At 44.0% G+C, this 14261-nt stretch overlaps 1 protein-coding gene across 3 annotated transcripts in view; it reads left to right on the forward strand.

The window, feature by feature from the left end:
- Positions 1–3818: 3818 nt before the first annotated feature.
- Positions 3819–14261, forward strand: part of mid1 (midline 1) — a 46491-nt gene continuing 36048 nt past the window's right edge. For 2 of the 3 annotated variants that reach the window (XM_037539276.1, XM_017719373.2), the window contains exon 1: positions 13437–13609. The gene's annotated coding sequence lies outside the window, so the exon portion shown is untranslated. Of the gene's footprint in view, positions 3896–13436; positions 13610–14261 lie in introns of those variants that run through there. The other variant, XM_037539277.1, reaches the window with a different exon arrangement.

The raw sequence follows: 14261 nt of genomic DNA on the forward strand, positions 1-14261 counted from the left end.
ACATTGTTAGTGTGTTTACTGAGCCTGAGAGGCTGGTCACAGTTAAACGGCTCAACCTGGAGCAGGAATGTAACGAGCGCTTTCCCACAGACCAACAGGAATTGGTTGCATGTTTTTTAAGGAAAATGTAAAAAGCCAGAGGTCCCTGGGAATGGCTTGTGGTGGAAACCAAACATGCTTGTCCTACTTTCTTTGGAGCTTTCAGCTATTTTCCAGGGCTGATCCTGGCAGCCGCAGTTTGTTCGGAGAGTAAAAATGGAGTTTTCTTTCTGACTCTGCGTTCTTGTGAAACAGGCATTGGTGGATGTTTTGTGCATGGATGGGGATCCGAGGTTAGGCTGGTGTCACTCAGACAGAGCCAATCAGGAGCTTGTAAATAGACTTAGCAAGAGTGGTCTTGTGGGCTTCACAGCAGCTCTGATGAAGTTTATTATGGCTGTGTTTTTTCGGTTGGTGGGAGTTTGTGACGTGCCCAAGTCCAGGCTTGGGGGGATGGGGGTGGTATATCTTTATACTGTTGGGGCAAAGCAATCAGTTCCAGATAACTGGGCGCTGCCACCGCTTCCAGACGAGCAAACTGCACTTAATATATAGAATCTCACAAAAGTGAGTGCACCCCTCACATTTCTGCAGATATGTTAATCTTTTGATGGGACGTCACTGTAGAACTGAAACTCTGATATAAGTTAAAGTGGTCAGTGTGCAGCTTGTACAGCAGTGCAGATTCACTGTCCTCTGAAAAGAACAACACACAGACATTAATGTCTAAATAGCTGGCAGCACAAGTGAGTCCACCTCACAGTGAACGTGTCCAGATTGTGCCCAGTCATGTCGTCGTCCCTCCCTGGTGTCGTGTGCCTCGTTAGGATTACAAGATTCCAGGTGTGAACGGGGAGCAGGGCTGTTAAATTTGGTGTTTTGGGTACAACTCAAACTTCACTCATACTGGCCACTGGTCATTCAACACGGCACCTCATGGTAAAGAATCTCTGAGGATGTGAGGAATAGAACTGCTGCTCTCCACAAAGACGCCTAGGCTATAAGAAGACTGCTAACACCCTGAAACTGAGCTACAGCACGGTGGCCAAGGTCCTACAGCGGCTTTCCAGGACAGGTTCCACGCAGAACAGGCCTCGCCAGGGTCGACCAAAGAAGCTCAGTCCATGTGTTGAGTGTCACATCCAGAGGTTGGTTTCAAAAAATAGATGCATCAGTGCTGCCAGCATTGCTGCATAGGTTGAAGAAGTGGGAGGTCAGTCTGTCAGTGCTCAAACCATACGCCACACAACGCATCACCTCGGTCTGCATGGCTGTCATCCAAGAAGGAAGCTGACGCACAAGAAAGCCCGGAAACAGTTTGCTGAGCACAAGCAGTCCAAGAACATGGATTTGGTTTTGGTTTGGCTCAGATGGTGTCCAGCATGTGTGGCGGCGCCCTGATGAGGAGCACCTGTCTCTTGCCTACAGTCGAGCATGGTGGTGGTAGCATCATGGTCTGGAGCTGCATGAGTGCTGCAGGCACTGGAGAGCTGCGGTTCATTGAGGGAAACATGAATTCCAACATGTACTGTGACGGTCTGAAGCAGAGCCTGATCCCCTTCCTTTGGAAACTGAGCCGCATGGCAGTTTTCCAACACGATAACGACCCCAAACACACCTCCAAGATGACCACTGCCTTGCTGAAGGTAAAGATGATGGACTGGCCAAGTACGTCTCCAGACCTAAACCCAATCGAGCACCTGTGGGGCATCTTCAAGCAGAAGGAGCAGGAGCTCAAGGTGCCTAACATCCACCAGCTCTGTGACGTCATCATGGAGGAGTGGAAGAGGATTCCAGCAACAGCCTGTGCAGCTCTGGTGAATTCCATGCCCAAGAGGGTTCCGGCAGTGCTAGATAATAATGGTGGTCACACAAGAATTTTTTGCTCAAATCCGATCTCTCCGACTCGATGGTTCACACTTGTTTAGCTGACTCTAATCTGTCATTAATGTGACGAACCGGCCTGAACTGACCCTCATGAGCTCCTCCTACTCAGTGACATCACGTGACTGAATCACCGCATCATCGGCACAAACTAACGAGCAGAACGAGCTTCGCTGAGAAGATCATTAACTCTGATCAGCTCTCAGCTTCGTTATTAGAGCCACTTCAGCCTGAAAATGTGAACGATCAAAAATAGCCGTTATGCAACTATTGCGTATAGATAGGCGTTTCATACAGTGTCAGAAACCACATAATTGAGTCGAGTAGGGGTTACTGATCAACTCCACACGGTTTGAGGCGAGGCAGGCGGTTAGCACCATGCTAATTGGTGGAGTATATATAATTATATTTATACAATTCCACTTTCTAAACATCTTATTTTGGTGACTGCAGTGTTTCATGTCACAGATAAACAAGCTAGGCTTGAATAAACGCCTCAGATTTGAATGGTGTGATTGCCACAAAATATGTTTGGCCCGATTTCTCTTTAATTGCTTAATTAAATTTGGTGTACTGAAGTCCTGTCTGGCCACGCCTCCCTTATAAACACAGTACTGCAAAAAAGCCATTCACAGAAACTAGAAAAAACCATCGCAAGTGAGAAATGATTATATTAACCCCCCAAAATCTCAGGCTTATTACCTACCTGTGAATTTCCCCGCTGTGGGACTAATAAAGGGGCATCTTATCTCTTATACTAAGGCTTATTATTCAGAACCTACAGGGACTTCAGTGCAAACGGGCTGAGCTGCTCTTAGTTTATAGAAGTGCGTAATAAAGCTTTGGGCCTGTTGGTGGGCCCCGGCCATTTAAGGGGTTCAGTAAAACAACCTACCAGTGGGGTGAGCAACGTTTACTTAGCAGGATTTCTTGAAGTAAGTCATAATGTCTCATTCCTCACTCTAAACACCTTAAAACTAGTAATGAAATATGAATAGGGAGATGCATATTAGGTGCTTAATATAAGCAGATTCTTCCTACAGTCTCTCGGCAAGACTACCACTGCTAATCTGAGGCTCAAGTTGAAATGAGAGAAAAAGCCCTAATTAATTAGCCAATTCATGAATTAGGTAGTAATTGATTAATTAATTACTCTCTTTGTGCATATTGTGAGCGTTTTTGACTTAACCCTTTAATGCCCTCAGTAAGAAAAAAAGCAGTGGTATTTCTTTTTTATTTATTATTTGTTTGGGGCAATAACAAAAACAATCGGTGGGTTTTTTTTGTTTTGTTTTTTGACCCCACAGTATCACGTCTACCAAACGGTCCAGATGGCACTTTGCGGCATATATAGTGACTCAAAATGTGCTCTACCGAATAGTGAGCAGGACATTAAAGGGTTAAAATAGATAAAACACAACTAGCCTCCCGGTGCTGTATAGGTCAGGAAATCCAAATGAAGATTAATGAGATCATTTTTACTGCTGCTTGTCTAAAGCAAGAAATAATCCCTGTCTTTAAGAGCATCAACGGTACCGGGATCAGAGCGGCGCTGCTTGTTAGCCACGTTAGCCTCGAGTGCTAAAACTGTAGCAATTTATTTTCCCAAATTGCTCCTTTAAGATGGACAACAAGCTTTAATGAACATGGTAGTCCATAGTCTGCCAGACTCCATCTGTCTGGGAAAAAGCCTGGTTAACTGCTTTGGCCTCATAACAAAGAAGGACTCCCCCCGGACCCCCTTTGTTTCACCATTTGCCTTGTCCCTTTGTTTTTATGTGAAGCCCCAGGGGCCTCCCTGTAGTCGGTGTAACCAGAGTCCGTGAAATAGCCCCTCGGTGGCTGCTGTGGGCGGGGCTACGGCGGCTAGGTGACAGTGTTTTGTTTAGTTTTGAGTCCTCCATGTGCTTCAGGCTGGCCGTCCACCTTCAAATGACCACTCTCTCCTGCCGGACGTCAGACTGCGCCTCATGTAAGTCTGCGTTTGGCTTAAGCTCTGCCTTACTTGCTGGAATTCTTTCTGAGATCAGGCCCATGTGCCTCAGTTTGGGCGGTTATTGTTTTTTGGAGATTGGCTGCTGTGCTGGGTCAGTCTGGTGTCCCTGCGCTGGTCATCTGTACTACTTTAAGCCATTTGGTCAGTGGAGGGTTTGTGTTCACAGCTTTTATTAACATGTTCAGCTCCATCTGTGTGTGCATTTCACTCTGTTATCACTGCTTTGACTGAATTGCTTGCTCGGCCCATTTGTGATGCATGTTTACAGTTATTTTATATTATAGCATCACGTTTACACTGTGTGTTACTGCGGGAACCTTTACAGACGTTTGAACACCCCCAGGGTACATTTGGTGATGTGACTTTTTTCTGCTAATTTAAGTGCACTTTTTAAAAAAAATCTACTTGGTACGTTTAACATGTTGGAAAAAAGACGCCTAAAATGTGTCATAAGTTTTGCAGAGGCTACTTATTTATTTATTTATTTATAGCTTGTCAAATTCATCAAATAAAATGTAATTGTGCACTAAAATTAGCAGAATTTGACCAGGGGCACTGAAACATTTGCAAATATGCAGCATTGTTGCAATAAAGAACACACACTAATCTTTATATTATATTATATTATATTATATTATATTATATTATATTATATTATATTATATTCCTGGACATGGATCAATCTAACCTAATCTAATTCAGTGTCAATAGAGAATTGACACTGTAAATGAGGGCAGGCTTAGGCGTAATCTGGGAGAGACTGCCAATTCTCCCTGAATAATTCAGTATGTGTGTATATATATATATATATAATTCTGACCCAGTCAGTGATGCTGAAAGTGTCGCGACTCAGGACTCAGACGGGCTCTGATCTGTTTCTGCTGGCGAGTGACCACAGAGACGTGGCTTTAGTGTCCAGGAGCAGATAATGTGCACTAACAGCTCAGGAGACTGAAACAGAAACATGAAAAAATAACCGAATATTAAATTAAGTTGTTTTTTTAATTTCAACCAAAGCCAATATCCTCTGGGCACCTGGGCACCCTCCCTTTGGGAGCAATAATAATAAGTGCTATATAACTTCCTACATAAGGACTTCATAACATTGAATAACATAAAATTCAAATTCAAATTTAGCTCATGTCAGTTTTCACAAGATGATACTACATTGACATTAGAGCCCTTAAACTAAAGTAACGAACATCTGGCCCATCTGTGACAGTAATAAAGCATAAATCAAAAGTAATGAGGCCTGGTTGGGGGATTCTACAGAACTGGTTCAAAACCAGAGGTGTAAACACGTTTGGACCTTTTAACTGACTTGGACTTTAGACTAAAATCCCTGCTTTGAGTGATTCTGTACTTTAGTCATGTTTATTTTATTTAACTAAATGATAAAATTTCTGTTTTGTTACTAGAAAAAGATTCAAGATACAGGATTCAAGAGTTTTACTGGAAAAAAATAGAAAGTATAAGAATAACATTAAAAACAATAGAGGATCCTAACCCTACTGAAACTTTACTAAGTGTTTTAAGTACTTAGTACTAAGACGATTTTGAACATAATTCAAAAACACTGGTCAGTATGTGGTCAGCCAACACAGCTTTGAACACATTTCACACTTAAAATCAAAATGTTTTTCATTAAAACGCAAATCTTTTACCAAATTGCAGAAAATCTGTTTCAGTAGTGACAATTTTTAATGTTCCACACTGATTTTCAGACTTTGGGACAGAAAACAATGGAATTGAACTGCTCACCATGTGGCCATGAGGGACAGGGATGCAGCATCACTTCCTGCTCTGAAATGCAGGGGCGTGGCTAAAACAAGACCACACCCACAGACTAGCACTCTGTTTCGGTAGTGACATGAAAACAAGGGCCAGCATTTTTTTTTTATTATTCAAAAATTAAATATTAATTAAAAAATTAAAAATTCATGATGAATCTAAATCTTTCAACTTCACCTTAAAAGAAATTAAAAATCTAAAAGATTTTAAAAATGATCTTCACAAGCATAAATTCAGGGGTTAGGTTTTGGGGCGGACACCTCCTAACAGATGGTTTTGTACAAATTTAGCTAATTACTCTCTCGTTTAATGCCTCGGGTTTAAATAGATCATTAGGTCTGAACACTTTAATAGTTTTAAATAGTCTAGAATTAAACTTTAAATAGTTAAACTAATTCAGTGGAACGGCCCAGTTAGGACCACTTTATTCTGAGTGCAGGATTCACACATTTATTGGCTGATTAAAGAAACATTACAGTATAAAGAAAATCAAAACAATGTGTCTCCGGCTCCAAACCTGAGCTTTTCTAATCAAATCTAGGCAGATTGGAAGCAAAAACAATGGATTTCCCACCGTGTTATCCCAAAATATCAAGCCAAGAGCAGCTCTGTGGTCAGAAACTGACCCTTTATGAAGGCTAACGCAAACCGTTCATCAGCAGATGAGCTACAACGTGAAGGTTTCCGGTAAAGTGGCCAGGGATGGTGTAACTACAGTAGCAGCTGAATCGTGCTGGAGCAGAGCTGAGGAGCATCACGTGGTCTGAGAACTCTGCCGAGGACAGCGTGTGTTCACTGCATCAGCGAACGTCTGTCTCCAACCAGCTTCGATACAAGACCGATGACGGATTGGTCGTCGGCCTCTCAGTCGGAGCGCATTGCAGGAAATAGACAGGAGAAAAAACAGTAGACCTGGTCAAACTTTCCCAGTCCTGTGATTTTAAAAGGCTTCTGGTGAGTCACCAGATACGGAGGAACAGGCCCGGCCTACACGTGGGTGAGAATTAGCCGCGGCTGTAAAACAGCTTTCCCTCCCGATCAGCCCAGACACGTCTGTCTGAAGTTCAGCGCCTTTGCTTTTATCACTGGAGCTGCAAAGGAAATCTAGCCGACGAGTAACCGAAGCTGATTATCTATGATTATGTGGTTTCTGATACTGTGAGACACACTGTTGTCCGGTGGGCATCCCTCGGGACTCTCTTGGTGTCCAGAGGAGGTCTGATGTTCTCAGTTCAGGTCAAGTTCATCATGCTTGTCATATTTAAACTCTAAGTATTGTAGTAATGCTCTCATTTCTTTGTTCAGTCTTGGTTGGAAACAAAAAGGTTCTTGAAGCGTCTAACAGAAAATTATCCAGTTCCAATTGAGCGGCTTTTAGCTAGATACAGCCAAGTGAGCGCTCCCATTGGCTAGGGCTTCAGGAGCTGGACTGAAGGCCTCACACCTTCGATTAAGTACCAGCATAATTAGGAAGTGACCGATGAAGCGACCAACCACGACCAATCTAGATACATCAGATAGAAATGGACAGATACAGCAGACATGGAAAACAGCAGCGGCAGCTCTTTACCAGTGCTCTATACTGAAAGAGTCACTGTACAACTGATATATATATGAGCTCAAATATCTCGCTGTCGTCAGAACAAAACCTTGTATCTCCAAAATGGTAACTTTAAGGAGAAGGAAAAAACCTACTTTACTTTTAATGTAAGTCATTGGAACCAGACGTCTTTCCAAGTCATTTTGGGCCGTTTCTTTTGACCCATTCACCATGAAATTTACACACAATGTAAAGGGCAATAGTTCTTTTTAAATTAGGTCAAAAACTGAAAAATGCAGGTGCAAAGTTTTCTTCTGAAGTGGTGGACGAAGCTCACAAACCCTGTACCTGAGACCCGCGGTAACATATTCCTCCAGTAAAAGTAGAAGTTCCTCCCTTTAGACCTCCACTTGAGTAAAAGTACTAAAGTATTTCCCTTCAAATGTACTTAAGTATAAAGTAAAAGTACTAAAAGAGGAATTCTGGCTCTGATGTCCTGTTATCATTTTTATAACCAGACTGGCTTCATGAACTCATTTCAGGTGAAAGTCCTCCAGCGTCTCTCTTGGTAAACCAGTCTTTTAATAGAACGTCATTAATTAGTGACGCTGACGTCTATTAAAATGATCAGAAGCACAAAACACTGAAGGTAAACAGTTTCCATCAGGGAGAACCGAGTGGCTCTGAAATCACTTTTTACACACAAGCAAAGTTTCAGTTTCAGATTTATTTACAACTTAGTTCCAAGTTTAAGTTGAATAAAAACTGGCTTTAAACTCAGGATCACAGATGAGCTCCTTTACTATGTTGATCTGTAGGCGTCTGTTCATAAACATAAACCAGCCCAAACTCATTTACTATAAAATGAACTGGTGTTTGTAGAAATTCAGAAAAAAGCCGCGTCAGTCTCGACTGCATATGTGGACATATTTCTATATTGAGCTCTATTTACACAAAGTTAGGTTAGTTCATCATTTATGTTGAACAGACTCTCCCAAAGTTTTACGCTGCTGCGCTGACGTTGAACCGCGTGCTGCACTGGGTCGGTATGACCAACAGGTCAAAACCAGCTCTAAACAAAGTGACCGCTGGGCCCTGATTGGTGCTCTGGCTTTGCGCTTCTTTCGTTTTGACATGTTACGTTTTTATACACACAGAAACCAAAAGGAACGACAGATTTCTCAAAATGTAGGAGGAAAAAGTCGGATATTAGACTCTGAAATGTAGTGGAGTGAAAGGAAAAAGTCCAGAACGGAGAAACTTCAGTACAGATACACCAAAAATACTAAAGTACAGAAACTAATTACATTTACTCAGTTACTCAGATACTGTCCACCATTGCTCTTCTGACAACAGCGATGTTTTAACGTCTGTTACAAGCTTGAAATAAAACAAATGAAATGTACAAGGCCCAAACGCCTTTGTTTAATCTAGAGCAGCCGAGTACATGAGCACAGCCGTTAGCTGCTTCCACGCTTTTTGACCAAGTTCTGATGTTTATGACTTGGACTGAAGACCTGGCTCTAAAAGTCATGACTGCTGTTATCTAATCTGGATAAAAGTAGCAGCAGCCCTCTCGATATCTGGACTCAGTCCATACTTTAGACATGCAGTTAGCAGTTAGCACCGTGCTAAGTGGTGGGGTTCGAGCTTCCATTACTTGCAGTACATTAGAATTTGATGCTGAAGTATTTCTTGCCAGGTTGCCAGGCATGTTGTTGGATTTTGTGCTGATCCAGAGGAAAAGGTCATTAGGCTGACCTGTAGAAGCTGTTTCTTGGACTGTCTACTGGCTCTAGTTAACTCTAGGTCCAGCCTTAAAGTCTTCAGCGGGACGTTAGTGAAGAACACGACAAAAGTGCAGTGATGCTTACAATCAGCAAGACTCATCGTGTTGAAGAGGTCAGCAGGGGTCAGACTGAAGGGCCATACACCCGTCCCTGTGGTTTTGAGCTGTGAAAGCATTTTAAAACCAGTCGAGGTTTTCTCCCTCACTCTGGCAGACAGCAGAGAACAAAAGCTGACCACGGCATGGGTGTGAGAGAAAGGATTAGCTTCACAAGTGCCAAGATATACCGCGGCGTGCCCGCCTGACGCCATGGTAACGGTGGGCATGAGCTCCTGCCGTCTGCCAATCTTCACACACACACACACACACACACACACACACACACACACACACACACACACACACACACACACACTCACTTCTCAGCAGGCCGTCCTTCTTCAAAGCTCCACGTGCAGGAACACTGTCCAAATTCCCAGCAGGTAGGAATATCAAATAAAGTAGACCGGTCCAATCAGAAGCCCAGTCAGAAACCAGCTGCCCAGTCAGAAACCAGTCTAACCAGAAACCAGTCCAATCAGAAACCAGTCCAATCAGAAACCAGTCCAATCAGAAAGACAGTCAGTCCAATCAGAAACCAGTCCAATCAGAAACCAGTCCAATCAGAAACCAGTCCAATCAGAAAGACAGTCAGTCCAATCAGAAACCAGTCCAATCAGAAACCAGTCCAATCAGAAAGACAGTCAATCCAATCAGAAAGACAGTGTGAAGTCAGTCCAATCAGAAACCAGCTGCCCAGTCAGAAACCAGTCTAACCAGAAACCAGCTGCCCAATCAGAAACCAGTCCAATCAGAAACCAGTCCAATCAGAAAGACAGTCAGTCCAATCAGAAACCAGTCCAATCAGAAAGACAGTCAGTCCAATCAGAAACCAGTCCAATCAGAAACCAGTCCAATCAGAAAGACAGTCAGTCCAATCAGAAACCAGTCCAATCAGAAAGACAGTCAGTCCAATCAGAAACCAGTCCAATCAGAAACCAGTCCAATCAGAAAGACAGTCAGTCCAATCAGGAAGACAGTGTGAATCAGAAAGACAGTCAGTCCAATCAGAAACCAGTCCAATCAGAAAGACAGTCAGTCCAATCAGAAAGACAGTCAGTCCAATCAGAAACCAGTCCAATCAGAAAGACAGTCAGTCCAATCAGAAAGACAGTCAGTCCAATCAGGAAGACAGTCAGTCCAATCAGAAAGACAGTCAGTCCAATCAGGAAGACAGTGTGAATCAGAAATCTATCCTAAAGAAACAAACATCAGACACCAAACTATACATTCGTGGTTAAATCTGAGTGAGCGCTGAAAGGTCATTTCAGACATTGACCTGAAGACGTTGGTCTGCTGTGCGTTTGTATTTGTCTCACATCAAAGATTAGCTGCCATGTTAGTTGAACCCAGCGTGGCTACTAGCACAGCTCACGCCTTAGACCAGATTACTGTCATCAAAGCCCCTCGCATGATTGTTCTTGGTGAAAATCCCTGTAAGCTCGGCTCTTCTGGTTCTAAACGGAAACACTCAGCGTATGCCTGGTGGTAAGAAAGGGGCCACTCACGCAACGCTAATCCCTCCGACCTGCTTGCACTGGTAGCTCCACAGTGAAGTGGTTTAGCACCATCTAACCAACCTAGGCTTGAGTTTATTGGTCTGGGGGGGCTGCGCCAAAGCCTTTTGGAGCTGTTTCTGACTTTCAGCTCTGCTGAAACTCAGCTATGTGCTGTCCAAGCCTGGCCCGGTGGCCTCAGGATGCTGCCAGAGTGGAAAAAGTGAACGCAGGCAGCTTCAGTTTTATTGATCTGAGCTGCAGTGTGTTTACGAATCACCGAACCAAACACTGAGGCGCACAAACGAGTCCTGAGACTCAGATTTTAAGTCCATGTGACACGACCAAGTGACTCTAAGACGTCCAAGATCTAAAAGTGGCATTCCACATCACCGCTACTCTGGAAGAGCAGAGCACTCAAGAATTTCCCCACAGTCACTCGAGTCACAGCGCGGGATCAGAGCCCTGTTTACACAGCGAAGAAGATCAAACGCTTGTTTGTTAGAGCAAAGTCAGTCCAGCCAATGAAGGAACTGTTCGGGCTGAAGTTGCCGCTGCTAAGGACTGTAAAAACTGTTATACCTCTGACTTTGCAGGCATGTGAGGCTGTTAGGTTGAGCTGAACTGCGTCATTGTCCAGTGATCTCTGTTATATGTGGCTTTAATATGCGTTGGACTGCTGCTGGAGACACTAATGGACTCCACAGAATGTGCATTCACCCGTACTGACCCCACTGATTAACCCAGATGGGACTGTCTGAAATTAGATTTGGTGCGTCTGCTCATCGCTCTGTACTCTGTAAGATCAACAGCCTATATGTGGTAATATCATGTAGATAGTTACCCTTCGTTAAAGGGTTCGTTACATCATTAAGACCACCTCCCTGTTTCTACACTCACTGTCCACTCTATCAGCTCCACTGACCGTTCAGTTCCACTCTGTAGTTCTACAGTTACAGACTGTAGTCCATCTGTTTCTCTGATACTCTGTTACCCTGTTCTTCAGTGGTCAGGACCCCCATGGACCCTCATAGAGCAGGTACTATTTGGGTGGTGGGTCATTCTCAGCACTGCAAAACCAGAACTGATAGTGGAGCTGATAAAGTGGACAGTGAGTGTAGAAACAGGGAGGTGGTCAGGATGTTATAGTGGACTGTGTATGGAATAGCGCTGGCGCTGCGAGCCTAACGTCTCTACTAGAACCAACATATGTTTGTTTTGGATGCTAAACCAGTACCAGACCAGCATGATCCAGCTTGGAGCAGCATGGAATTCATGCCGCTTTGTGGTGTTTTCACCAGGGTTTGCTAACAAAGCACAAAAAGTCACATATTTTCCATAAATACAGCCGCAAAGCGTCTCGAACCACATCCGGGTCTTAAGGCGGCGCACACTTGTTGGTGTAGCTTAAGACACGTTATCCCTGCTAGAAAAAACAGCATAGACCAGCATATGCTGTGTTTTGGATACTGGTATGCTGGTTAACCAGCATGTCCACGCTGGGTGACCAGCTAAACCAGCCCAGACCACAAGGATGACTTACTGTGAGCTATACAAATAAAGGAAACTTCACCGTGGAGCTGTGGAGCAGCTCATTGGCTGTTGCCGCTCTCTGACATCATGAACGTACACGAGGCGCCGGTTTAAACTCCTATAACTCGAGTTTAAAAGCTCTTAAATATCACAGCGGTGTTAAAATGTTTTATGCTGTTCAGGAAATTATTGAATTATTTCACATTAAAATGTTCCATAAAAGGCTCCATATCAACCCATTCGTTTTGGACTCACTCAGGAGCGCCCCCTAGTGTTTGAAAAGCCCAGAAGACACTGCAGAGTGTAATTCTCCTCTGATACTCCACCCTAAACCACTGCAAGCCTGTGCCACCTCAGGGACGAGCTGGATGTGGTTTAAGTGCTCTAAGTAAAGTTTTGAGGGATGTATTTGTAGAAAATAGCGACCATTCTGGTGTTTGTTAGCAGCTTTAGCCTCGCAGCTCCAGCGCTAAACTGAAACAGAAGATGTTTATCATGGAAACTCTTTCTGCATGTCCTTCAGTGCGGGGTGTACAGTCTATTAAACCAATAGCTCTGCGAAAAATCAATCAACCCCCACCCTCCTTACCCCAAATACAGCTGATCAGCCAAGACATGTGTTTCTGCTTAGCCTCATAGCTCCAGTGCTAAAGCTAAAGAGGCTCAGACTCCGACCACGTCTTTTTGGATCCAGTACATTTGGGATAAGTTGGGGAAAACTATCTGATTTAGATTTTTCCTTTGGAGGGAAATTCCACCCATAGTTTAAATTTCCTGCATGTTCTGCTCGGTGTGAAACGCTCCGTGCTGTAGGAGCCATGTGTCTGTGAAAGCTGGCTCACAGAAAGATATCGTGTGAAATGGTTGGCTGCCTGGTATTTCAGACATTGTTCTAGGACAGTTTTGGCCTAAAATGTATTTTTAAAGCACATACTGAACATTATAGGCAATAAAAATGATATCAAATACATTTGAAGTTCATGTGTTTTAGCCCCTTGTTCTTATCGCCACCCCTGCAAAGAAATAAGTCATTTTTCTACCTTTTGTTCTCGACAATCACGCTTACATATCAAACCATCTCAAGCATTAAATTGTGGACAAATTTTGAAAATTCGGTGGAACCGCCCTTTAACCGCGCCTCTAAAATGCAGAGTAGCTCATCGGGCTTTGAGTGAGAGCCCAAGACACGCCCACGCAGTCCGCTTTCGCGCTCTGATTGGCTGAGACCGAGTAAGCCCCGCCCCCTCCTGCTGCCCGGGCTCCTCTCTCACTGACAGGAGAGGCGAGTTTGGCCTCAACACTGACTGGAAAAACAGCCCGAAGGCTTAAACCGCTGAAACTCGGATAAACAAACAAGACACCAGGAGAACCAGGAGAACCTTCATGACTTTTCCCAGCAGGAGTTTAGCTGGTCCAGGACAGTGGAACGCACCATGCTGCAGGTAAGACAGGCTTTGTCCCACCTGTTGAGGCAGGCGTTAAGCTCTCAGACCGCTCAGTACTGTGGATCAGTGTTCTGCTGGGTGCTCTTGGGCTTAGAACCGCAGCAGCACCTCGACAGAACCATTCGGAGTAAATGTCAGTGAGACTGCTGAAGGTAGCACGAAGCTAAAGTTGTCTTCCTTTTCGAACCTTCCGTTCCACCTTAAATGGTGCAGCAGTTCCGTTCGGGCGCCTCAGGCCAGAAAGTAGCTGCTGAACTATTTAAGGTGGAACGGAAAGTTAGAGATGGAAGCTTCTTGCGTTCGCGTGCTGTGGTCAGGAATTCTTATCCAAGCTGCCTGATGTGACCTCATTTTCATTTTTTTCTGCCGTACTTCTGGACACAGCGTGTTCCACATCCTTCCTTCTCTCTTAGCTCCACTCAAGACGTGGCACCGAAATGCACTAAACGGATTTCAGATATTGCTTTCAGATGTTCTCACTTAAACCGATCCCCCCACTACAGTATCTCACTGTTCAGTTCAGTTCCACATTGGTCAGTAACTGACCAATAACTCATGGGGTGTAGAGAGAGGCTGGACTACAATCTGGACTGTAGAGCTGTTGAACTACACACCTACATAGTGGAGCTGTAAGGTTGGTGTTTCTAAT

Source organism: Pygocentrus nattereri, chromosome 6 (assembly GCF_015220715.1).
Source record: "Pygocentrus nattereri isolate fPygNat1 chromosome 6, fPygNat1.pri, whole genome shotgun sequence".
NCBI lineage: Eukaryota > Metazoa > Chordata > Actinopteri > Characiformes > Serrasalmidae > Pygocentrus > Pygocentrus nattereri.